General features: G+C 43.1%; 2 long non-coding RNA genes across 4 annotated transcripts in view; both read left to right on the top strand.

Annotated features, from left to right (window-relative positions):
• The window catches only part of LOC142603190 (uncharacterized), a 246655-nt gene extending 243326 nt beyond the window's left edge, over positions 1-3329 (top strand). For 2 of the 3 annotated variants that reach the window (XR_012837069.1, XR_012837074.1), the window contains one exon: positions 2973-3329. This is a non-coding gene — a long non-coding RNA (uncharacterized LOC142603190). The remainder of the gene's footprint in view (positions 1-2972) is intronic. The other variant, XR_012837070.1, reaches the window with a different exon arrangement.
• An 800-nt stretch (positions 3330-4129) lies between these two features.
• Positions 4130-23609, top strand: LOC142603192 (uncharacterized). Its single transcript, XR_012837076.1, has 3 exons — positions 4130-4487; positions 16446-16523; positions 22607-23609. It is a non-coding gene; the product is annotated as an uncharacterized LOC142603192 (long non-coding RNA).
• The last annotated feature ends 213 nt before the right edge of the window (positions 23610-23822 follow it).

Raw genomic sequence — 23822 nt, 5'->3', positions numbered from 1 at the left:
GGGGTTTTTCCCCTCACCTTCTCTCAGAGGAGCTGGGGAGAGAGGGGATGCTCTGGGCAGTTAAGGGTTGCAGGATGCTGTTGGGAACGAAGGATTTTCCCTTGTGTTGTTGCTGTTTCTGGCACCTTCAGTGCCAGGAACAATAAGGAAAGTAGACAATCTTAAATGGTCGCATGCTAGAAGTGCCTCATTTTATTTTACTTCCCATTCAGAGAAGAGATTTGCAGGGGAGTAAAACTGTTTAGGAATCAAATTCTCCTTGACAGAAGCCAGCTGAAATCTTTCTTTTTGTTCAAGTCGGAGGAATGGAAGCATCAAGGCTCCCTTACATCCTGTGCTAATACTCCTGTCACTTCTACAATGGGGAAAAATATTAGCACACTGAAATTTCAATCGAATTGCCAAAATACTCTTTCAGCAGATCTCTTCTATGTGAGGGATACCTGGAAATTATTCTGCTGGCAATTGATTTGCAGTCGGAGCCCGACTGAGATGGAGAGGGGAGATGCCCAAGAGGGAGTTTAGTGGTTGTTATGTATTATGGAAGCACAAGAATGAAGTGTGCTATACCACCCTTTCGGAGGGTATTTTATAAGGAGATCCTGGTTGGAGCGACCTGTTGAATAGTTCAGATCTAGGTGCAGTCCCGAGGTGGCTTAAGTCAGAGTTGCCCCAGTGACGTCACTGGGCATCCCTGGAGAGTTCGGCCCCCCACGCAGACAGCGCCGTCTGCACGGGGACTGGTGTGCACCGGGGTCCGTAAATCACGAGGGAGTCCAGGGACACGAGTAAACCCTGTTAGATTTCAAGTTCGTGATAATTCTAATTTCTATTCAAAAGGCTAGCCTAGAGGAAAGCTTTATATTTCAACCGATCGCACATTTGAATCCAGGTCCTAAAACACACACGCTTCTTGCTTTATTACATGGGGTGTAGTTTAAAGCTAAATTTCACCTTTTCTAACATTCTAGCAAGTTTGAAAAAAGCCTTTCCTTTGCATATACAATGTTAAATTGTCCACAGACCTGGTGCAATGTGACTGGGGTTTTTTTTTGAGGAAAAAAAAGCCAAAACCACTTTATATAGGTTTGGGTTCTGACTGATGTAACTCTTAGCAGGAGATTTTTTTTTTTGTTTCACTGGAAGTTTTCCTATAACACAGAATCTTTTTATAAGAAATGTTTTGAATACGCCATCCATGTCCCAAATATCCTTAAAATACAACTTCCCTGTCTGACTCGCGGTGCTTCAGAAGTGTCACCTCCCTGGCAGGCGGCACCCCGCTGCGCTGGTCGTTCCGTGGTTGTGTCGGCATGGCTTTCCTCGCTCCGTCTCTGCTCGTTTGCCAGAATCTGGTTGGAGTCTCCAGACTAGGTCCCCATGCCGTGGGTAACAGCACGCAGCTTTAGGGAAAGAGAGGGGGAACTCCGTGCCACGACTGAGGCTAAGACGGCTTCACCGCGGTACACCTGTCTCTGCAGGGGGAGAGCTAATTCCTTCATGGTTTAACGACATTTAAATGACTCAAATGGTTTCAGCAAATGAATACATTACCGAGATCGTATTTGAGAAATTGCAATAAAGCCTAATGGAGTTAACAGTTTATTAGTTTCATAAATGTCACCTTGTTATTAATAACACAGGTAAAGGTAGTTTTACAAGGGATTGCATTATCATCCGCCCTGTGCAATATTGCATGTGCTGAGCATGCATGTTTAGAAACACTAATTTTAATCTAATGTACTGCTGCCTGACTGTGCAGTACGGCACGTGAGCCGGAATAGCGCAGCCAGTTTCCCAGCTGTGGTGTGCGAGAGCTGACTGGTGTGCCTGGCGCTGGCCGGTCGCAAGCTGGCTGCTGCTCCAGCGGTGGCGTGGAGGGGCGGTTAAAGCGTGCTGCGTGCCCTTAGATCCCGCCGGGTACCGTAAAGCAGTGCCGTAATTAACACAGGGAAGCGATGCGATCACTCCCTGGAGAGGCCGGGACCATTTAAATCGCCGCCGCTCAGGGATGGAGGGCTGTAGGTCCTTGTGCCATTAACTGTTCTCTCCGCGGAATTTGAACGTGAATATATTGGTACGTAGGAGGCTCCAGCACAACTATGGTTATAAGGACAAGTGAATCTCAAACTGTTTAATTGCTCATTGAGAACCTTGCGTGCAGTACAGCATTGGCGTGCGAGGAAGCCGTGTCAGGAGCTGGCTGGGTACGTGCGGTTTGAACCGCGCTCCGCTAGCACCTATAGCAAAACTTACATTGCAGATATCAGGGGGAGAGCCGAGCCGTTGAGGAGGTGTAGCCCTCGGTGGAGAACAGCTCTCGGATGTCTTTGCTGGGCTTTTAAACCTCGGAGCTCTGCCAAGGCGTATTCGCAAAGCGGGAGATCTTGCGGCAGCCGTGGCTCGAGGAGGCGAAGGCTGCAAGTGGTTGCGCCGTACTCTGAGCGAAGCATTGCCTTCACTCTGCCGCACAGGAGAGACGTGTAAGGACCAAAAAGGCACGGCCCTGGTTTCCCCCTTGCTCCTCTGAAGAGGCTAACGGGGCTAGAGGTATTGACCTGCCTTCGAAGGACCACAGTTGTGCAAAGAAACATCTGTAAATGCTCTTTTCCTTGCTCTGAGTGAAGCCCTTCCTTCAGCTGTGCCTAGGAGAAGCACACTTGAAATATCACAAGTCATTAAATTAATTAGCTAATGTCTAAAAAGTGCTTTGAAGAGGAAAAGCATTAAATAAATAGGAAGTAGTGTTAATATTATTTTTAATAAATATGAGAGCACAATCCATAATGAAGGCTTGTGTGATGAAGTACGTTTCACTGTGTATTATTTTCCCATGCCCCTTAACAACAGACGAATTAACAGTCTTATGATTTCGAGATGAGTCTTTAGGCACTGTAGAGAGCTCAGGCTTTTATTTCCATCAAAAATAGGCTAAAAACTGTATTCAAGCATTTTTATATTTTATACCTCAGGAAGATGGAGGAGGGCAACATGACAATAATCTCCACCATATACCCTCCCCTCAGGTACATAATGGGGCTGGAAAAGCATTTCTGAGGAACCACTCCAGTTCTGTATTGAAACTCTGTCAGACTCCCTTGGAATAAGATACAAAGGTGGATAAAGAAATCTGGATCACAGCGATAAGCTCCCGAAGCGAAGACCAGGCACAATAGAGTGAAAAGCAGTAACGTTATGTAAGTACATTATTTTAATTGAAAAGCAAAATGTCCTTGCGTCTCTTGGGAACAGATTGTGTCACGGGCTGTAAGGGAATACAAAAAGTGAGGGCTTGCCATCATCTCCGTATATAGACTGTCTTGCCTCATTGAAGTCAAGAGGATTTTTTCACTTACTTAAATTAGACTTTGGGTTTCACTCCTCAGTTTTCAGCGTTCTGATCTAAGTGAGGGCTGCTGTTTCTTCATTGGCCATCTTCGACTCGAAAGATGGTTGCGAGATGCACTTGTTAACTTCTGCTCAGCACATTTTTGGAAGAGAAGTTGCAGACAGTAGATAGCTCAGTCTGTGGAGAGATCTGCTTGAATTGGAGATCTTCCAAAAAGCTGTTTTGCTGGTGGTAAGGGGCCTCTCTCAGCCCTGGCTTGGGCACAGATGTTGTTCCTCCTCCTCCTCGTTGCAAGGTGGTCGCAGCAGCATCTACGCCGGTGCAACGCTGGAGCAGAGCATCTCCTGTCCTGCACTCACAAACGTCACCATGTCCCATGTCTTGCAGCACAGAGAAAAGTCTCTTGCTGGGTTAAAGAAGTTTTTCATAGCAGCATCTTTCCTGAAGCCAGGCAGGTCCAGGAAGACCACCGGGGCTTTCTCCAAGTGCTCCTGTCCCTCGTGGCCACCGCTGGAAGGGGGAACCGCTTTTCTTCCCCAAAGCACAGAAGAAATCACAGCCTGGTCTGATTCGTTATAAAAATCTCTCATGTATTTAGCATTTTCCTGGCAACAAACCACGGAGCACTTTATGTAGCGTATGCATGTGAGTGTTTTGTTCAGTGAAATACATTACGAGAAGATCCACTGTGTATGTAAATAAGGCAACAAGTGAGAAGAGGGTTTGTGTTTGATTTTTAATCACTGGAATAATTTTTCCATGGCAGCTATCAAGAAAATCTGTGCTTTCTTGCTTAATATTTCCTGAAAAATAATAGTTTTATTTTTTCTGGTTGGTTTTTTTTTCTCTCTCCTCTCTTTTTTCCTCTTTATTCGCATAGAAAATGCTGCGAGAATGAAGGAGAGTGCTTGGGGAGGTGGAGGGCTGGGGTCAGTCACAACACACGGTGGCCGGTCAACTCCATTATTGCTGAATATACTTCTCTGAGACGAGACATACCAGCAGCTTCATGATTCATTTGCCATCCTTTGTGAGACCTCACTCGAATAACCTTGCATGGGACTATCCAGAGAGCCAAAGCCCAGTCAGAGGTCATCCTTCCGAAAGCCAGGCACCTGAAGAATCAGTGTGTATGAACGTATATACGGCCTGAAGAACCAAATCAGCGACTCAAACTATTGCACGCAGCACCGAAGATTACAGTTGTTTCAAATAATGCTGTATTATGCCCCATAAATTCAGTAAGGTGACCCAGGAGTGTTCATTAGAATTTATTTTAGCCGCACTTATTGTCACTTAACAGACTAAACAAGAGCTGATGGCTCTTCAAGCAGTAATAGTAAATTATAGTTATGGCGAACACAACTGCCTCATTACATCTAGTCAAGGTCTATTTCCCCGTTACAGCGGTAACTGTAGGAAAGCATTGTTTCTAATTTATGAATAAGGGTGCACAGGAATCTTTGCTTTCCTATTTACATAACACGATAGACAATTAATCTTCTGTAAAGTAACCGGAGTGGTGTTTAAAACGTACAGACTCCTTCCGAAACGCATTCCAAAGTGCCTACGGGGTATCTGTGTTGTAGGGTGTTTTAATGATAATCTGTTACATAGATGGGTACGAACAGCAGGACAATAGACAATTTATTTCTTTTTTCTTAAGTCTAATTTTATGCTATGTGATCCTTTCAGCAAAAACTGATGCATGGGGTTTTATTTGCTGAAGTATTGGGGTGAAAGTTATGTCAGAGTAATAGGAATAGCTAAGGTAGCAAAATACGATGAATTTTTATTGCAGCATGACTTGTCCCATCTCCTCTATGTCAAATGTTCTTATGATTTTCAAAAAAATCTTTTATACTAATGTTGCCATATAAATAGCGGAGCGATGGAGAAAAATTGAAGTTGTGTAAGTGTCAAGATGAGTGTCCTGCTTGATAAGCATCTTTTGGTTTTAATAGTTTACTGTGTTCTTGATACATTACCTACCTATATTCTGCTAAACAGCCGCATGACCTACACAGATTTTTTATGCATTACAGACAAAAGAGAGGGAAGTGCAGCCTGAATGGGAGAGAGGGCAGATGGAGATAGCCCAGCGAAAGCAGATATGCAAGGCTCTTTTTTTTTTTTTTTTTCTTCAGCCTTCTCAAAAAGGCTAATTGTGTTCTACAGCTATTTAATTAATGTTAACAAGTGGACAAGCATGCAGGTCAGCATAGAAAAGGAACAAATTAAAGAATATTTAGATGCTGTAAATATTCCGATATCAGTAACTGTTCTATAAATTTTTGCAGAAATTGGCAACTTTGGCCAAATATCTTATTTCTCAAGCTGTTGCATGAGCCAGAAAGAAAATGAATGTGGTTTTCAGGGCTCGTAGCGAGACTTCTGTGTTCCTGAGGAGGCAGGGAGAAGATATTTGCCTGTACCCTGAATGCGTTTCACCTTAACGTCTTTGAGCAATAACAGGAACAAATTCCAAGATGTTGAAACAAAAATCGTACTTGCTCATACTGACTGTGTTTCAAGAAGAAACTAATTTTCACAATCATTTCATTTTTTCCACTTTTCCCTTAAAGGTTTGTATTTTTCAGATCAGACCTTTAGCTTGGTCCTGTCCACATTTCAACCTATTTTATTGTTGCTGCAAGAGATAAACTTTGGATGCTCCCCACGTGAAATACCTGATACTATTTTTTGATGGCACAGTTGTTCTTTGCCCTCTCTAGGACTTTTAAGATCGGTAACTCAATGTTTCTTTCAGGGCAAAGCTATTTTTGTGAGATGAATTAACTTCCAAACGTTCTACTGAGCTGATCTTTTCACATGGAGACTCTCGCCTGTATCTCATCCAACAGAAAGTAATAAAATGCGAAGATCATAATAAATAAAATACAAAAATGTAGGTAAAACATAAAAGTAAATTATATATATGCTATGTTCCGCAGGGCTTGGTGACTTGCTGCCAGTCGGTGGATTTCGTCCTATTCTCATAAAAGATTTTGGCACTAAAAAGTTAGGAGTTCTTGTCACCTCTCTGGGTAATCAGAGAAAAAATGACTTTTGGATTTTTGTGGTTCCAGTTTTAACATGTTGTTTTACAACTCAATGTGTTTGCCTAAAGCAATGAAACCCATGAAAAGTAGCCTGTGGACTCCATTTGGAAATCAAAATGAAAGGAGTAGTTCATATTTTTTTATCTCAAGACTTCTCCAAATTGTTGTTATTTTTGAACCCAACTGTTTTTCAGAACTTTACAAATTTGCTGTCTTTATTCTGGACAGTGATCTTGTCATTTAGACTGGTGCCATTGACATGACAATTTCTTTCAGTTATTTCGTTCGGTAACTGAAAAGTTTTAAAAAGTTCCTATTTCCAGACGAATAGTGTTGTAAAAAAGTCATTTACAACTTATCCAGCCCCTTTCTGTTTTCGTATGATGTATGAAAAAAATGGTGAAACTGAGTTAACAGAATGTGCTAGCAATTAAAGAAAGCGATCAATAGTAGGAAAAAAAAAAAAAAAGAGAAAATACATGGAAATGCTTTAATTTACTTGTTCTACTTGCCAGTTACAGTAGCGTTATGTGCAGTCACGCAAGGTACAAAATTAATTTGCAAATGTCGCTTTGTCCTGAAAATAATGCCCTGGAAATGAAATGTTTCCTGCCAAGGAAATATTCAATGCATCAGTATTTAAGTTTTTGGGTGAAGATTCACAAAATATTTTTTTGACTACCAAAAAAACCTGCTACTGGTACATTTTTTTTTAAGTCAGACTGAGTTACTATCTTTTTATCCTGGAATTAAATTAATTCAAATGATTATTTTGCTTTTCTTAATAACTGCAAATAATTCCAATTAATTCAGACTATCGTAATTCACCCTGCTTCACGCAGAAGCCTTCTGACGTTGCGGGATGCATTACACGCCAGAGCTTTCAGCCTGGTATTGATTGATTCTTTGCAGTGGACCTTAAAAATCCATTAAGGAAGAAGTTAGAAGATGTGAATTAATTCTAAATCCTTTGTTGGTGTATGCAGCTGAAGAAAGCCTTTTCAAAACCATTAATCATAACTCAAAATAGACTGCTAACTTTAAAATAAACTTACAGTAAATTGGAGGACAAATCCAAGTAAGGTATTTAAATTCACTGTCCCTCTACCCAATGCTCGCTAAGAGTTTTCTCAAGTGGTTTACTGAATGTACTTTCAATATTTTTCAATTATTTACATTGTTCTGATAAAAATATGATGACGTGCAGCCATCTGTGCCAAAAATGAAGATGATGATTGCTATTTAATAGATAAGATATGTCACCAGTTTGGAGGAATCTGAAAAGCAAAAACAATAAAGCTTGCCATCTCCTCCCAGGTAACACCATTAATCAGGCAAAACTTCATTTAGAACAGAAAAAAACCCTCCTCCTGAAATCCTCACCCATTATTAATTATTAAAATTAATTTTGTATTGAATAGTTTATACACCCACTGCTCCCAAGAACATCTCAATCTTAGAAATGAAGTTACAAAACTTAAAATGCAAACTGAAACACAATAGGAACGATGCCTGAAGAGCTCGGTGGTATGAAATAGAGAAACCTTGACTGAAAGAATAGCTGCAGATTTATTCAAATTGAGCTCTGCTTGCACGCCTGGTATTCACTAAGCTCTGTAAAGCAATCTGTTACTGGTTCCTGTGTGTGCGCAGGGGGAGCCCGCAGCCCGATCTGCCTTTCCTGGTGCGTCCCCGAGCAGTCTCTCCGAAGGGTCGATGGCTTTGTGGGCTCTGCCGAGTCCCCGGCAAGGCTCGCTGGCTCCAGCGGCCCCAGGTTTTCATGCACGGTATTGGCTTCCTGCGAAACCCCCGTCTTTTGTCAGTTTGTCCTTAAATCGCGTGCGTTATGACAGTCCCGTGCGATCAAGGCGTAAGGGAGCTGTACCGAACTGTCGCAGTTCCCGTGTGGTGGCACTTGGTTGTGTTTGAGCTTCATTGTGTCCCCACTGGTCATCGCCGTGTCATTTAACGGCTGATGGTCTGGCACCGCTTAAAACGGAGAGCTGTGGTAAAAATAAATATTTTGGCAATTTTTCCTTTGTCTCCTAACTGTGTATCCTGCTTAGGCTGGGCTTGGCTTTGTCAGTGCAGTTATTGTTATTCAAGGTTTAAGCCAAGGACATTTCGGTAAAAGGGAGATCCAGCACTGCTGGCAGAGTTGCATCATTTCTGAAACGGAGTGGTTAAATTTGGTTAATTGGTCAAATTTTTCTTTCCCCTACTTTGATAGTCTGATCAGCCCTGGAGAACAGGAGTGTTGTCGTAACAACTAGGAAGAGCTGTGGATCACCGTGGTACACAGGAATATTTTTCCTAAAATGGTAAATTCTTTCCCAGTGGGGAAAATCAGGAACCGCATTTTCTAAAACTTGAAGGTGAACTTGAAAAAAACACCACAAATATTTTCATCGTTTCCCCCAAAGGTCCCCTATACAGTAGTAAATTGCTAAAGTAATTGAAATGAAACTGGTGAGCTGTGTAATAAAGATTAATCTTTCCCCACTCTGAGAACACACAGTACCTGAGACAACTGCTCTCATTTGAGACGTGTAACATTGAAGCACCACAGTTAATTTCCAGGTGGTTACTAAATTCATTAGTGCTTTATGTCAGTTTGAGAATTAATTTGCATGTTGATTTTATATATTAAAAAAATGCGGAGAAGCGTGGAGCACTTGTACAGCATGGGCTGGGCTGGGCTGGGTGAGGAGCCGCTGAGCCCGCGCTGCCTGTGATGTGTTCTTATATAAATTTATCGAAAGTTTGAATAACATCTGAATGCGTGTATGGAAGCAGTTATTAAGCTATGCAATTTGTGAGTTAAGAAAAGTTACTTTGAAGAATTTTACAGCAAATGCGGTTTTGGGAAGAGGAGAATCGATTTCCCGTCTCGGTACGCTGATGCTCGTTCCCATCTCATTATCCTGGTGCAGCGCCCTGCGTCTGATGGATTGTCCCGGTCCCGCTGGTGGGCGAGGCAGCAGAGAATGGGACCAAATGCACTGAACGCTGGGGCGATCCCTCCCTTAGACTGATGCAGGCAGGGCAGCTCAGAAATGCGAGGGGCAAAAAGGACACGGTCGTGTCGTCCAGGGACACCTCTGTCCCTGCAGGCCTCCCCAAGTATGCATCTTTACTCAACTAACCACAGAAAAGTGTCAGATAAGCACACATGCACACCCATTTTCCAATGTGTATCCTGTATGGCCACTCAAAACTTGTGTGGCTTTGGCCAGAAATACTTGTCCTGATCACACTGAATTGTTTTACTCCTGTGGTGGAGCTTGCTGAGGCTTTAATAGGTGTTGTGGACCTTGGCCAAGAGCTGCTATTGATTTCAGCCGCTGTTGGCTCAGGACATACGCTGCATGCAGATTATCGGGACCAGCAGAGCCCCTAAAATTTTATGTACTATGATTGATAGGAGTCCACAGTTTTAACCCCCTAACCAAGCGTTTTCCCATTGATCATTAATTAGACTTATATACTAATAGTCTATGTATATAGTCTCATATATAAAAAAATAATTTGAAATGTCATTCTTTTTGTTGTGTTTTTTTGTTCTGTTGGGTTTTGTCTGGTTTTTTTTTTTTTTTTTTTGAAGTTCTTGCTTTGAAAAACATATGCAACGAGCTTTAAAAGACACCATATAGCACCAATTATAACATAGTATCCATAGTACCTATATAGTAAAAATGATAGGACTATTAAGCCAGACTTTATTATTTCTTTAGGGATTTGCTTTCCTTAATTTGCATAGAACTGTCTTTGGTTAAAAATTGCCAGTCACAGAAATATCTCAGTGATTTTTTTTCTTTTTTTGTAGCAGTCATCATTTCTTCTAATGAGAATATATTTTATGCAAAGGCATCTTTTTATTTATTCTAAGTGTACTCTTTATTTTATTGATTGGTTGTACCTTAGTGCATTCAATTAGAAAACTGTATATCCTGCTGTGTTATAACTGTTGGTAATTTAGCTGCTATACTACATTTCCGTTGGTGCAGGTCTAGTTAGGGAGTGAAGGTGTGTGGGTACCTCTATCTGGAACAATTTTGTGCAGCTGGAATCATTTCTGCTCTAGAGAAGCTTAAGCTTCAAATCTTAGAGGTCTCGAAATGAAGGGACAGCGTTGCCGTGCAATGGGCAGAGCCGAGTGTAGAAATTTTTTACAGTGTTTGGGTGTGCTCAGACCTCTTCTAGAAATTGTTGACAACAGCATTCGTCTATAACAACAATTAAATGAACAAAAATGAATAAATGTAAGGGATACTCTATGAGAAGTTAACAAGAACGAAGCAGAACACCTTGAAATTCAGGAGGTCTTGCGGTCTTGCTGTGCTCCTTTCACAGACCACTGTTCTCTGGCTTTTCTAATTCTCTTAGTAAATAGATGAGAAATTAAATAGTTATATCAAAGTTCAACTTTTATTCACAAAGTTATCTTTTAGCCTCCAAACTAACTGCCTGAAGTCAAAAGTCCTCTGCCCTGCTTGTCTTTGGGTATGACACTGTGCACCTCACACAGTGAGAAATCACACTGGCTTTTTTTAGCCACATCAAGAGAAGTTCTCAGGCACTCTCCATGCAATTGATGTTGCATTATCACTGACGCATGCCAAGGTAAAGTCCAAATATATTGCTGAGTGGCAGGAACAGACCCAAAAAAAGTCTCCATCTGTCCTTGCTGTAGATCTGGTGAGCGCGGTGGAAGCTTGCAGCCACTTCCAGGCAGGCAGTCCTTGACGCAGGGAGGTCAGGAAGCAACGGCTTCAACGCCATTGAAATTCTTGAGGGAAGTGAGCGAGGAGATGATTTGTAGAGCATAATTAATTTGACAAATGCCACCTTTCTTTCTTTTTCTGTATATTGTCTTTGAATAAATGGCCAGTTTCTCCTATGTGTTTGGCATTTGCAACTTCTACTGCCCAGAAGGTTCCCCGGGAGTGGGAGCTGCAGATGCACACACGGGGCCAGCTCCAGGGTCCAGCGTGTCTGCAGTCTGTGTCGCTCTTTAGAGCGTTTATCTCACTAGTAGTATTAGAGGTTTTTATTTAACATTTGACCATCCAAAGGCCAAATGGCAATAACCGTTTCAACCTGTGCAGCAAACGCCCCCCCCCTTGGGTGGGTCAGGTCACCATGCCGTACTGCACGGTGCCGTTTGGCCGCCTTCATCTCTGAGAAGGGTGGAATATCTCCATTTAACAGGATTGCTCGTTTTGCCAAGGCAGGGGAGCACGTGCTGCGGGCATTCCCTTCCCACCCACGGGTCTACCTCCCTGTGCACCGTACGGTGTCCTGCCAGCGAGGAGAGCTGCTGCACAAATCCGGCGGAGAGGGTGGTTACACAAGAGCTGCATTGCAGCACGCTGCACCAGCTCAGCCGGGAGCCTCTGCCAGAAGCGCCTCGTGTAACAGCACTCCAGGCTCTCAACGGTTCATTTCCAACACCCAGAACAGGAGCTCTCAGAAAAGGTGTTGCCCGGTACAACCATTTGCAACAGGTTGTTAACACCAATTTTTTTTTTTTTTTTTCACTTGGCTATAAATACTCTAATGAATTTTTAATGCAAATGCAGAATTGTGATTTAAAGCAGCAGCAACTGGATTTGTTCTCAAAGTTTTGTGAATTCTCTGATGGGTTTCTTAGCACATCCACCACTAACGATTTTTTAAATTCTTTTTACAGTGCATGTGGTCTGTTTTTCTGGTTGGAAATAGGTATTGACTACTTCTTTCACTTTTTTGTTTATTAGCTTCCAGACATAAAATTTGTACAGACAGTTGCTTGCAGTGCGACCTTTACAAGTGCATCCCAATAGTCTGCCCATTGTCCTAGAAAACCATCTCCTGTGAAGCTCTATGGTTGTTATTTAAACTGAGCTTTTTATAGACTTGCAATGTAATCTGCATTTCCCAATACTGAACGCATTTAGAAAATGCTCTGTTTGCTGAGAGCAAATTGCCTTTGTTTTTGAAGCTCAGGGACCTGCTTTCTCATGCCTTGCAAATCCAAGCAAGTTGCTGTGGTCCATATTCCCAGCAGAGCTGAGCAGATCCGGCTGTTGCTTGGATCCCTGGTTGTGAGCTGGATGTAACCGGCTGGTGAGTCTGTTTCCAAGTTCGAATGTATTTCTCCCGTAAGATGTAATGCCTTCTGACCCCGATCGATCTTCACTGAAGGAACTGGCAAATGGCGTGGGCAGCAGATGCCTGGGCACCACGCTGCTCCAGCACGCAGGTGGGTCCCCAGCGCACAGCTGGAGGACTTGCAGCTGGCCAGATGTTCACAGGGGGAGGAGAGGTGTCACCGGCTGGTGTTGAAAACACACACAGGGTGAGCCTTAACCAACAAGCTCAGTGCCAGTAACAACCTCCGCAGTAACTGGCTTACGAGCTTCTCTCCCGAGTGATAAAACCAGTGAGCAGGTTCAGGGAACCCAGAGCTCTGGCATTTGGTATCTTCTCCTTAAAAGTGGTTGAGGTTTTTTTCTTTTTTTAAAGGCTAAAACTGAAGTTTATGGGGTTATCATGCTTGACGATTAAAAAAAAAATTGTACCGTACTTTTTTAGTGTAAGTGTTCCCACTAAAATCTAAAATTTGTTATAGAAGAGAGGAAAAAAAAAAGTGGAATTGAGCAGAGCAGCTTGATTATTGATATTCTGACGCATGCCAGTATAAAGCCTCTTCACACTGATTTTCTTGGTAATTCTCCAAGTGCAGTCATACCAGTGTTTCTTAAATGTCCAAAAATACAAAACAGGGGCACAAAGTGCAAAATAAACCTATGGCAAGTTTTAATCTCTCAGTTCCACCTTTCTTTTGAGAAATATGGGAAACACAATCAAAAATGCTTAGAATGATATTGGCAAAGTATAAATAATCACAAGGTACACAGAGATCCAAAAGAAATAATTTGCATGATTTTCTGTCAAGTTTTGAAGGTTATTGTGACAAATTGGAAGTGTTCTTTGGACACTTGCATTGATTGGTAGGAGATTTTGTACTGTAATGCAGATGGCACTATGAATATACGATGTTATTTCATATTGCTGCTCTGACAGCTGAAGCAAAATGGTGAAGTCAGAAAAAACCACGATAAATACTTTCAGGGCCAAATTTCCACTTAGTTGAGTTTGGATCATTGTTTCGATGGTTTCATTATCCCGCGCGCTGGGCGAGAGGCTCATTGTTTCTCTGCCTTTCCACCAATCATTAAACAATTAAGAGATGAAAATAGCATTCAGTGTTAAATGATGGTAAACGGGGGACACCAGCAACGGAAAATCGCCGGGTTTTAGGCACAGCGTGGATTGTTGATAATACATTTGCAGGGCTGCGTTTTTACTGACTCGGATGTCTCCAAGTTCGACACAGGAACCGGAATACCCCGTATCTGAATATGTGGTTAGCGGCAAGTGTGCCCCCTGCCCTTACACCTCCCGTTTTTGGAATGAGAAACTTCTACAGTTTGGTCTGCCAAGTATTTCTGAACCTAAATTACGGGGGGTTTTTTTGCCCTGTGCCCCCCATAGTCCCTCAGCAGAAGTGCCTTTTGTTTTTCCGTAACGCTCTGTCTGTGCCTCACGTAAAAGAGAAGGTAACGGGTTCCTCTGCCCACGATGAAGCTGTTCTGCTGGAGGCATGTTACAGACCTTCTGAGCAGAGCTTCCTTCTCCTGTACTGCTTCCCCGGTTACAAAGCTTTGCTCTGAATTAGTTAAACCGCTGGGTCAGAGGAATAACAAGTGGTTCTCAGTAGCGTTAAAAGCCAGAGAGCACCCAGGGCGACTTACGTGAAGCAAGACGCTTTCCACTGAAGCGCCGGATTGTCTTTTCCAAGGTGGTCTCTCACTTCACATGCTGTTGTCTTCAGTATGGAAGGGATTTCGCTCAGAAGTGCTCGCACCTCGTGGGTCTGTAATTGCCTCCTGCATTAAAGCGGTGCTTCAGCAGTCCGACTGTTTCAGTCCAACCACTTTTCACACACAGTCGTCTTGAAAACGCAATAGAGCTGCAGCCAGTTGACTCCATCTGACTTGCAGTCCTCGTCTTAACATCTAAGGGGACACCGGCCGAGATGATTGTGTTCGCTTTCTCTGGCTAACGCTGGACGCGGTTCAGAATCCCTCGGTGATATTTCATAGCTCATAGGCAAAAGGCAGTGCTTGCTGGAAGGGTGACATCTTTTCGTTTGCTATTAGAAGGAGGTCAAGTGAGTAATTTGCACAAAATCCCCCAAACAACGGTGTGGGTATTTATGCCACTCTTTGTCAACTGGAAACTAAGGACGGCTTAACTTTTGTGCTTAATATATAATGAGGCATTGATCTAGTGGCAAGAGTTGCTCCCTGGGCACTGTCCTCCAAACTTTTTATTTCTTTTTAGACAACAATCAGGTACAAAATATTGCACATATGGTAATAAAGCAAAATTATCACCAGGAAGATAATGGGCCTCTCTCTTCCTTGAGATTAAGGACATAGAGATTTAACAAAAAAATTGACTTTGTTTTTTGGTGTGGTTTCTGGAAAAGGTAGCACAGATCATATTTAAATGATCTTAAAAATAAGATTACTTATATTTAAAAAAAAGGCAGAAAAAAATGAGCTGCCTTGCCCTGAAGGCTCTGTCGGTGTGGATCCCTAAAGCGGTGCTAGCCAACGATTTCCGAAGGCTTACAGTTAACTTCAGCTACCTATAATTGAGAAATTGTAACCACATCCTTTCTGAATAAACCCTGAACTTTAGGGACTGGGATATTCTGTGGGCCGGCAGAAGGTTTTTCTTTGGGGTGTGCAAAAAGCCCATGGCAGCAGCTCTCCTTAGGGCAGGACAGGCTGGGGAGCAGGGGTGGAGGGGATCCCACTACGTCCCTCCTCTCTCCGGCTTCTGCAGAGGGGCTCTGACGCGACGCTGGGCTTGGCCGTGCACCACCAAAATAGCTCAGTAACTCCAGAAGCCGTTCTTGCTTCTCTGAGGCTGAATTTCAGATTTTCTTTGAATGCAGCATATGCCTGCATTGTCCACTGCCATGGGCTGTGTCTCAATAATCCTGAAAAATTTGGAAATGCGGGTGGTTCTTTATTTCTTTGCTTTTAATAAAAAGTCTGCAGCGCTGCTTGGGAAGGTCAAGTCTGTTTGACATTGCCAGGATGCTGGTATTCTTGGAACAACCATCTGTTCAGAGCACAGCGAAAAATTGGGCTGTGACTGCCCAAAGTCACTTTAGCTCATGAATAAAATTAAAAAAAAAAAAACCAAAAACAAACTACACCGGTATTTTACCATTTACAACAAAGAAATTACCATTTGGAAAAATGAGTGTTTATATCCATGACGGTTTGTTAGTGATCCAAGTTAGGTATTACTGGCCCAAAGGAGGACATGGAAATTGAGCCCCTGGGACCGTCGCTGTGTGACCAAAAAGATCTTGGTCAACAGATCAGCTGTAATGAGTTGCAGAAGGGCGCAGGGGAGGGAGGTCAGGGACTCGACGGGGTGAACCACGCTGGCTGGCAGAGCTTGAAATAAGAAAATAAATAACCTGTATACTCCACTCCTATCTGAGGCAGAAACTGGTTTATAGATTATTTTGCCTTTCTCTCTGCTACATTAATACATTATATGAAATTGTGAAAACTCTGGCAGACTGAGAGCCTTTTTTCCATTTCTTTTTTCCTTTCTTTTTTCTCCTGTCAGCTTCAGTATTTCCTCTTCCCTCTGCTTTTCTATCTTATTCTTCTTTATGATTTTTCATGTTCTTACCAGCTGCTGCATTTTCATCTCTCTTTCTCCTCTTCTACCCTGAAGGCATGATGCAAAAATATGATCCAGTGGCTTCTGCGGATTTTATATTTTGCTCGTTGTCCCCAAAACGTGCCATGTTTTGATCATTAAGTTTTACAAGCCAAATACTCGCAGACCAGCTTGTCTTTGCTAATTTGAGGCTGTATTGCTGCTTAAATTAGTGAAAATACTTTTCCTTTGCATACAATGAGTGTTGATCAATGTGCGTGTTTTCCAGGTAGACTGTGGCTTACCTGGTGCCGCAGTGCTCGTCCTTGAGAGACTCAGCCCCGCTCTTTGGGACCGTACTTTATGACACAGTGAGTAGGAAATCCCAGGTAAAATACCGGAGCCTTTTCACAATGTTGTGGCTCAGAAGGGCTAAATATTGCTCCTGCCACTGTACGGAGAGCGGCTGGGCTGGACTCGGGCGCCAGTGGTGCTTGGTGCCGAAGGGATGTCCGAGCGCGGTAGGGCACGGTTGCGAACCACCGATAGCTCCATGCAGAGGGCTGGACTGCGGCCGAGCGGAGAGCGTGCAGATGGGGAAATTCTTACTGGTTGCCGTGAAATGGGAGTCCATTGCAATAATGTGAAAATAAGAAACGTTGGGAAGATATTGTATGTGGCAGGCTGCTGAAAATGATTAAAATTACAAAAAAGCTTTCTGGTGTGGAAAGTTTCATTAAAAGTTACATCTCTGAGTTCAGTCTCAATTTAATAAGAGATAGCGTCTCCAGCTTCTTAAAATTTAATTTGATAGTTTATGAAGAAAATAATTAAAACATATTGTGGCATCAGTCACTTTTTATTTCATAGAAAGTCTGTATAAAAAAAGTACCATTCCTACTGCAGCGAGAGTTTATATTGGCCTTCAAATTTCATTTGTCCTTATTGACGCAACATCCACTAATCCAAAGTAAATGGGAAGGAAATGATTGAAATTTTTTTTTTTAATAAAAGGTAATCTTGACCTTGAGGCTATGTAAAGTAAAAGTTGGTGGAAAGTTTGGAAAAGTTGCAGCTTTGTGGGGAAAGAGGATGTTTCTAGTACTTAATAGCAAACTGGTGCTGCCTGATAAAGAGATAAACCAAGAGTTTCTGGGTCCTTTACTCGTACCAAGCAGCGTATTAGTGCCCTGACAGTTTCACTGTGTCCTGTGGACAGTAATACCAAATAATGCCGCTCAGGCCATGGTTCCCATGCCATGGTCACTAATTAATGTCTTCTCTTAGTCACTGCTCACCTGAGGGCAGGTGAGCAAAATATAACCTGCTAGCTGTTCTGCACTGATCTCACCCCTTAATCGTGGATGATGAAAAGCGTAACACTGGGGACCTTATCCCCTCTTGAGAGACTCCCCTTACCTCTGTTCACTGACTTTCCTAGCACAGTTTTGCTTTGGGGATAAGCAGGAGGGGAAACGCATCCTCCCGTCCCTTACTTTCCTGGGAATCCAAAGCTGGAGCATCTTTTGTTTGACATAAAACTTACTGCGTCTCTTCCCCAGTCTCTGTCTCCTATTGTGACCCAAAAATGTTCAAGAGCACTTCATCTGCAGGCCATAACAGTAGGTTTCAGAGGGTGTTTTGAAGATTGAATTTGCCTCTGGAATGGTTTTAATCGAACTATTTTTTTTCTGTCACTTTTTGGACACTTTGCAGTTTTCAGTAACTGCCTTGAATCAAGTCCATAAGTATGTCTAACATGCCAAAAATAGATTAATCTCAAGCCTCTCTTACAATTACCACTTTGGATTTCTGTATCACTTACCACTCAAGTGGTTTACAAGCAATTACAGACTAAGTCTTCCAGAGCCTCCTGGAAGGAGCATTTCCTACCCCGCTTTACAGAGAGAAACGGGGCACTGGAGAGGAGCAGATCCTGGTCCACAGTGTGCCGAACCCCAGCGCTCACCTCCATGAAGTGCAGAAGGGATGTTTCTCGGCTGGTAATCCGGCTTCAGCAGACTTGCCCAAAGTAATGTAGCAGCAGAGGCAGAAAAAGAGAACATAGATTTCCTGCATTCGGTCCTGTCCTTGCATGCAAGTCAGATTTAGTCATAGAATCATAGACTGGTTTGGTTGGAAGGGACCTTAACGATCATCTAGTTCCAACCCCCTGCTGTGGCCAGGGACAGCCTCCACTAGACCACGTTGCCCAAAGCCCCATCCAGCCTGGTCTTAAACACTTCCAGGGATGGGGCATCCACAACCTTAGTCAGGCTGATGGACTGCTGCTGACAAGCTTGCTGCTGTTGTTAACGATGCTGGTAAGGGGTGGAAGCCCATAAGCCAGGTAGATGGAAAGGCAGATAGATGCTCAAGTCATTGCTCATGTAAAAACAGCACCTGGTGAGAAAGATTAACTACATGTTTGGGAAGCTGCTTGCAGAAGTCACAGTTAATCCCTTCCTCATGGCTTCTTAGTACTGAGCAGATTTGTTGTGAATAATGGAACCTGGTGTCATTTTATCCATAGTCTTTCCTTTGTTATTACCTTGAGGAACTGATAATACGAACATGAAATTAAGAATTACCTGAGGATTGCGTTCAATAAAGTAGCTGGGAGTCTCCCAGCAATGAGGAATAGATACGAGGGACTTTAAGTACATGTTTTCATAACCGTTTTTTGGACTTAGTTATTGGGTTTAGATCCATGAAAATTAATCTGGTGGATAGTGTCCCGTTACATTAGGATTCCTTTAGACCACGTACATCGGAGGTTTGATGTGGTGTCAGGTCCACTCTGGGCGCAGGGAGGGCAGCGGTGTGGCCGTGCCCCGTCCCCTGGCAGAGTGCGTGCCATGGCACGGGGAGCTGAGCGGGACAGGCAGAGCTTTGGGTTCCCTAAGCCGTGCGACAAAGCCAGAGCCGGCTGCGGTCCAGTGCGGTGAAGTCCCTGAACAGCTTCTCACCTGCTCAGCTCAGCACGGGAGGACTGCGCCTTTGGCTTTGCTGGAAAGACCGCAAATTAACTCACCGTGCCACTTCTGCTGGTGATGTTACTGGTTTAATTAAACAAGAGCTTGGGATAAGGAGAGCGCTGGCCTCGTAGCTGCGTTAAGGAGGTCAGCATAGCTGGAGAAGCAAAAACAGGCAGAGGAGCCTGTAGAAGTACGTGGAGTGGAAACGGGAGTGTACGCGACAAAGCATATAGCACATGGTTAATCCTCATTATGGGTGGAGAGCTGGAAACAGGCTCTGCAGTGCATACATGTGGCTGTTGTACAAAAATTGGACATTAATTGAAACTCTGTTGAATAACAGTGACTTTAAAAAAAACGGGATTTTGCTAGTCTGATAAGATTATATTGAAACATGGCATTACCATCTCTGCTCTCAACCCTTAACGCCAAAAAGCAGGAAGAATATCAGGAGGAGCTGAAAAGCTCAGGCCCTCCCAGAGGAGAGCTGCTGCGATGAAGAAATTTCAGTGGATGTTTGCGGGGCCGTGCTGGTGGCACAGGATCCTGCTCCAAGGACCGGGCACAAGAACTCACTTTACCAACAGCGATGCTCAAAATGTGATGTTTCATAGTCATGCGAAGGTACAGCATTGTTCTGCCTTTTCTGCTCAGAAAATTACAATATGCAGCACTATAAAACTGAATAATCCAAGTACGGCTGAAAAGACATCTTATTTTTCCTCCTAGGTTGCCTAATTAATTTCTTTCAACTTTTTTTATACTGTTGATGAATGTTATTTCAGCCTACTGCCAAAGGGAATGTGAGGAGGGAAAAAAGAGCCACCTACATACTGCTTCTAATACAATTGTATCTCCCTTGGAAAACAGAGAATTATTAAAAATAGGTGTTAGCCTCTGTGCTTGACAGAGAGCATTTAGAGTAGCCAAGCATGTTTCTAGTCTAATTATCCTTCTTGGGCCCTTTTGAAAACCAAAAAATTCTGTAAGTTAAATAAAATTCAGAGGCAGGGCAGGGTGTCTGAAGCCCCTCTTTCAAACCAGCAAACTCATCCTGTTCTTGTTGTGGTGTTACCTCCTATCCATAGACCTTTCATGGCACATTCCCATGGAAAGAAAAATGAGCACATCTGGTAGTATTTGGTTTGTTTGAAGGTTATTAGACATCTACGCGAGGAAATCTAACAAAAGTGGAGAACTCTACAATGTTTTGTATGTAGAAGAAAGCCTCCAGGTGGAATTACGTGGACAAGTTTTCATTCCCCTTTATTATCACAATTAAACTGAAAGGCTAAATATTTGTTGTCACTAATGCTTTAGATACTGTTAGGATTTGGAGGCGCCTTGTCATAGGCACTAGACTGACATAAAAACAATATGCTCTGAAGTGGTCCCAGTGCAAACAATGATGAAAGGAAAAGGGATGATTCTGCCTGGCCTAAGGATGCCACAGCTGCCTTGGTTAGAGGTAGGGGATGGAGGTGGCTGGAGGCGGTGGCCGCGGGGCTTTGGGCACAGAAACCCACCACCTTGACGTGCCGCTGTGCATCGAGATGGAAGATCAGGCTGTTAGAAATTACCATGATTAGGAAGGTTCATGAGATGGAGGCCCCAATTTAGAGCTTTCGGGGAAGTCAGTATACGCGAGTTATTCAGCTGCTGATTGCCCATGGTTAAAATACGTAACTTTGGTGTAGCTGCTGCCTCTAGCTTGGCTTGCTGTGGCATTTCCTCCCCTCACAATGCTGACTGAATAATTTACAGATGAAGTATGTCTTTTTCTCACATTTATATTTGCCATTTCAAAAATCTTTGCTGAATAATTTATCAAAATAAGCTTTTTTTCTTTAGTTCTTTTCTGAGGAGGCCATAGGAGAAGTTTCTGCTGCCTAATTGGAAGTTCCCAGAATCAACTTTCTCCTGCAAATACACACCAATTTAAAGTATCTGTTTTGTGAATATTTGCTGAATATTTTTAAGAACTTGAGTGCGTTCTTAAAAACTTTCTGTTCTGGTGAATGTTTCTACCGGGAAAGTTCCCTTTTCAGTATTGTGGAAAACTCACAAAGGATAAGGACACAGTTGAAGTCTCTTAATTTACAAATATATTTGAATATTCATGATGCATGTTTTAAAATTCACCCATTTATTACTCATGTGAATGCAGCATGTCTGTTTTAAGGTAGAACACATCTGTGGCGATTTGTTTTGTTATCAGAAACATTAATGTCAGGAAAATCTAGTGCAAGATTTGGCCAGCGGAAATCCTACTGCCTGACTGAGGCCTTAAATAAACCCATAGATCACAGAGGTTGGCTTTCTGCCCCGGCTGGGTGGCACAAATAGTGACGATTACGGTCAGATATACGCGGGGTGTGACTATTGGAAGGGTGTCTGTGAGCTGGGGCTGCACGGGGTGCATTTGGAAATGCCCCTCCTTTGCTGAATCACTTCTCATCACACGCTGCACTCCGCAGACTCGTATCCCAAGGTGCTTAAAGGAAGGCGAGGATGAAAGCGCTTCGGACCCAGTTGGAAAGAAATGAGTTTCCAGTTTGAAGCCAGTGCTGCTGAAAAGCATTCCCTCTCTTCTCTGCTCGGCGTGCGGCATCCGGCACTTCCGTCCATTCGCCTGGTGCCTGTCGACAGCTCTTCAGATTGTCTTGTGGGGAAATGTCCTCCTACAGGTTATTTGAACATTTTATTTCCCTATCCTGATAAATGACGTTGCCAGCAAAGATTAGTTCTTTTCAGGGCTGGCAAACACTATTTCTTACCTGATGGCTTTACTGGGAATACAATTGGAAAAAACATGATAACATTTTTTTAAAAGCATGGTGGAGTAAAGGGGGAAGAGAGATTTGTATCTCCCACCTAGTAGTTGCAGACAGAGGAAGTTCCTGATTATCTCGAGTATGTAATTTGTTTAGTGGACCTGGCAATTAAGTCCTTAGCCGAAAAGCCCGAGTGTCACAGGCTGCTGGCTTCCCAAGGGTGCTGTCACTGGCACGCGGAGGAAGGTCCCCACTGTCACCTCAGAGCGGTGCGGGCTGTCCCCTCCGGTGGAGATGAGTTCTGCCCGTCGGATGGTGCTGGCGTGGCAGGCAGCCCGACACCTCGGGCTTCGTTATTTTTACATGCCATGCGCTTGGTTCCTGTAAAAGGAAAGTCTTCCCGTTTGCCTTCTCTTCGAAGGCACAGGCGTTCTTACCTCCAAAATGTCCTCACCGCTCCTTGGTGGGCTTTCAGATTGTGTGAACCACCACAATGCTAAATAATATCCTGCTGCCTCTGCTGATTGTTTTGGTGCTGCTAAATAAGAGCTACTTCCGTAGGTACAGGAATGGCCTTTTACATCCCTGAGATCCTTTCAGATCCTCTCTAGGTCTAGGCTTACTTGTAGTTTAGTTTGAAAATAATGACAATTGCGTTGGTCAAACAATCCACATGTGTGTAAAATAACTGCTTGCTTGTAGGCGCTGTTGGCCTTCAAGATGTTGAGCAAAGTCGATGGAAGGAAGGTGCCCCATTGCACAGAAGTTCAAACCCAAGTGGGAATACCCACAGCAAAGGTGATTTTGCTCAAACCAATAGAAACTCTGTAAATTAGCTCAGTTTATTCCAGTTCTTCTGTGTTTGGGGGTCTGTGTGGTGGTGTGGTACAGTGCCCTTGTTTTAACTGGTACAAAATCAGCAATATTAGAAGTTCAGCAATTTTTCTAGATGCTTTGTCTTCTAAGCAGAATTTCTTAATTATTTATATAGCCCAGATTTGCTATTGATGGAGGAAGTATTCAGATGTACCTACTGTGATCTTTTTCTAGAGATGTCATATACACCCTCCAAAAAAATTTTCAGCAGCAGATAATTTGTCCACTGTCTCAAAATATAATCTCAAAATCTCAATACCTTGTTTTATTTCTTACTCCATTATGTCAATAATCCCTTAATCTACTGCTATACTTGCTTATTCATTTATTCATTGAACTGTACTGGGAAATACCTTGTTGAAAAGAGAAGTTATCACCAGTTATTCCATTACTCAGTAGAATTGCAGGACAGTACCTATATATGGGGAGAGGGAAAAGTTACTTGTCAGTTTTATTGAAACTCGTTGGGAAGTCAGCATAAAACACCCTAAAAGATTTGATTTCCAAAACCAGCCGAGTGCCTTTCCCCCGGAGTGTGCCCAGTTGAAGAAGTAACTGGCCACGCTGGCATCTGAAAACCTTGGCCGGAGGATCACGACGAGGTGACGGGCTATCCTGGCTGCAGACATGGACTAGGGAATATTCTTCTCACTGTGCCAGACACTACGGGAGAGGAGATGCACAATGCTGTACCTCTTAGCTTGGTCCTCTGTGCGTAATATAAATATATTTAAATGTTTTCTGGTTTTCCTGCTGGATCCTTAGTGGGAGGTGGAGGAGAACAGCTGTGAATCTGAACTGACTTCAGACGAATCGGCATATTTACCTTGGGCACCCTCCTGACCTTCAAAATTCAGGCGAGAGCAATCAGTCCTGACAAGAGGTCTCTTTAGGACTTGCAGATTGTGTTTATTCTCCCTCTCTCTTATTTCAATTACCTAAACGTTTACATAATTAAAAAAATTATTTCAGCACAGCAAAGCAAGCTATAGACCAGATACTGTATTTTCTTTGCTATGTAGCCTGTAACTAACAAAGCAAC

The sequence above is a fragment of the Balearica regulorum genome, chromosome 10 (assembly GCF_011004875.1).
Source record: "Balearica regulorum gibbericeps isolate bBalReg1 chromosome 10, bBalReg1.pri, whole genome shotgun sequence".
Lineage (NCBI taxonomy): Eukaryota > Metazoa > Chordata > Aves > Gruiformes > Gruidae > Balearica > Balearica regulorum.
The sequence above is the reverse complement of the archived record's forward strand: the minus strand, read 5'-3'. Positions and strand labels throughout refer to the sequence as shown.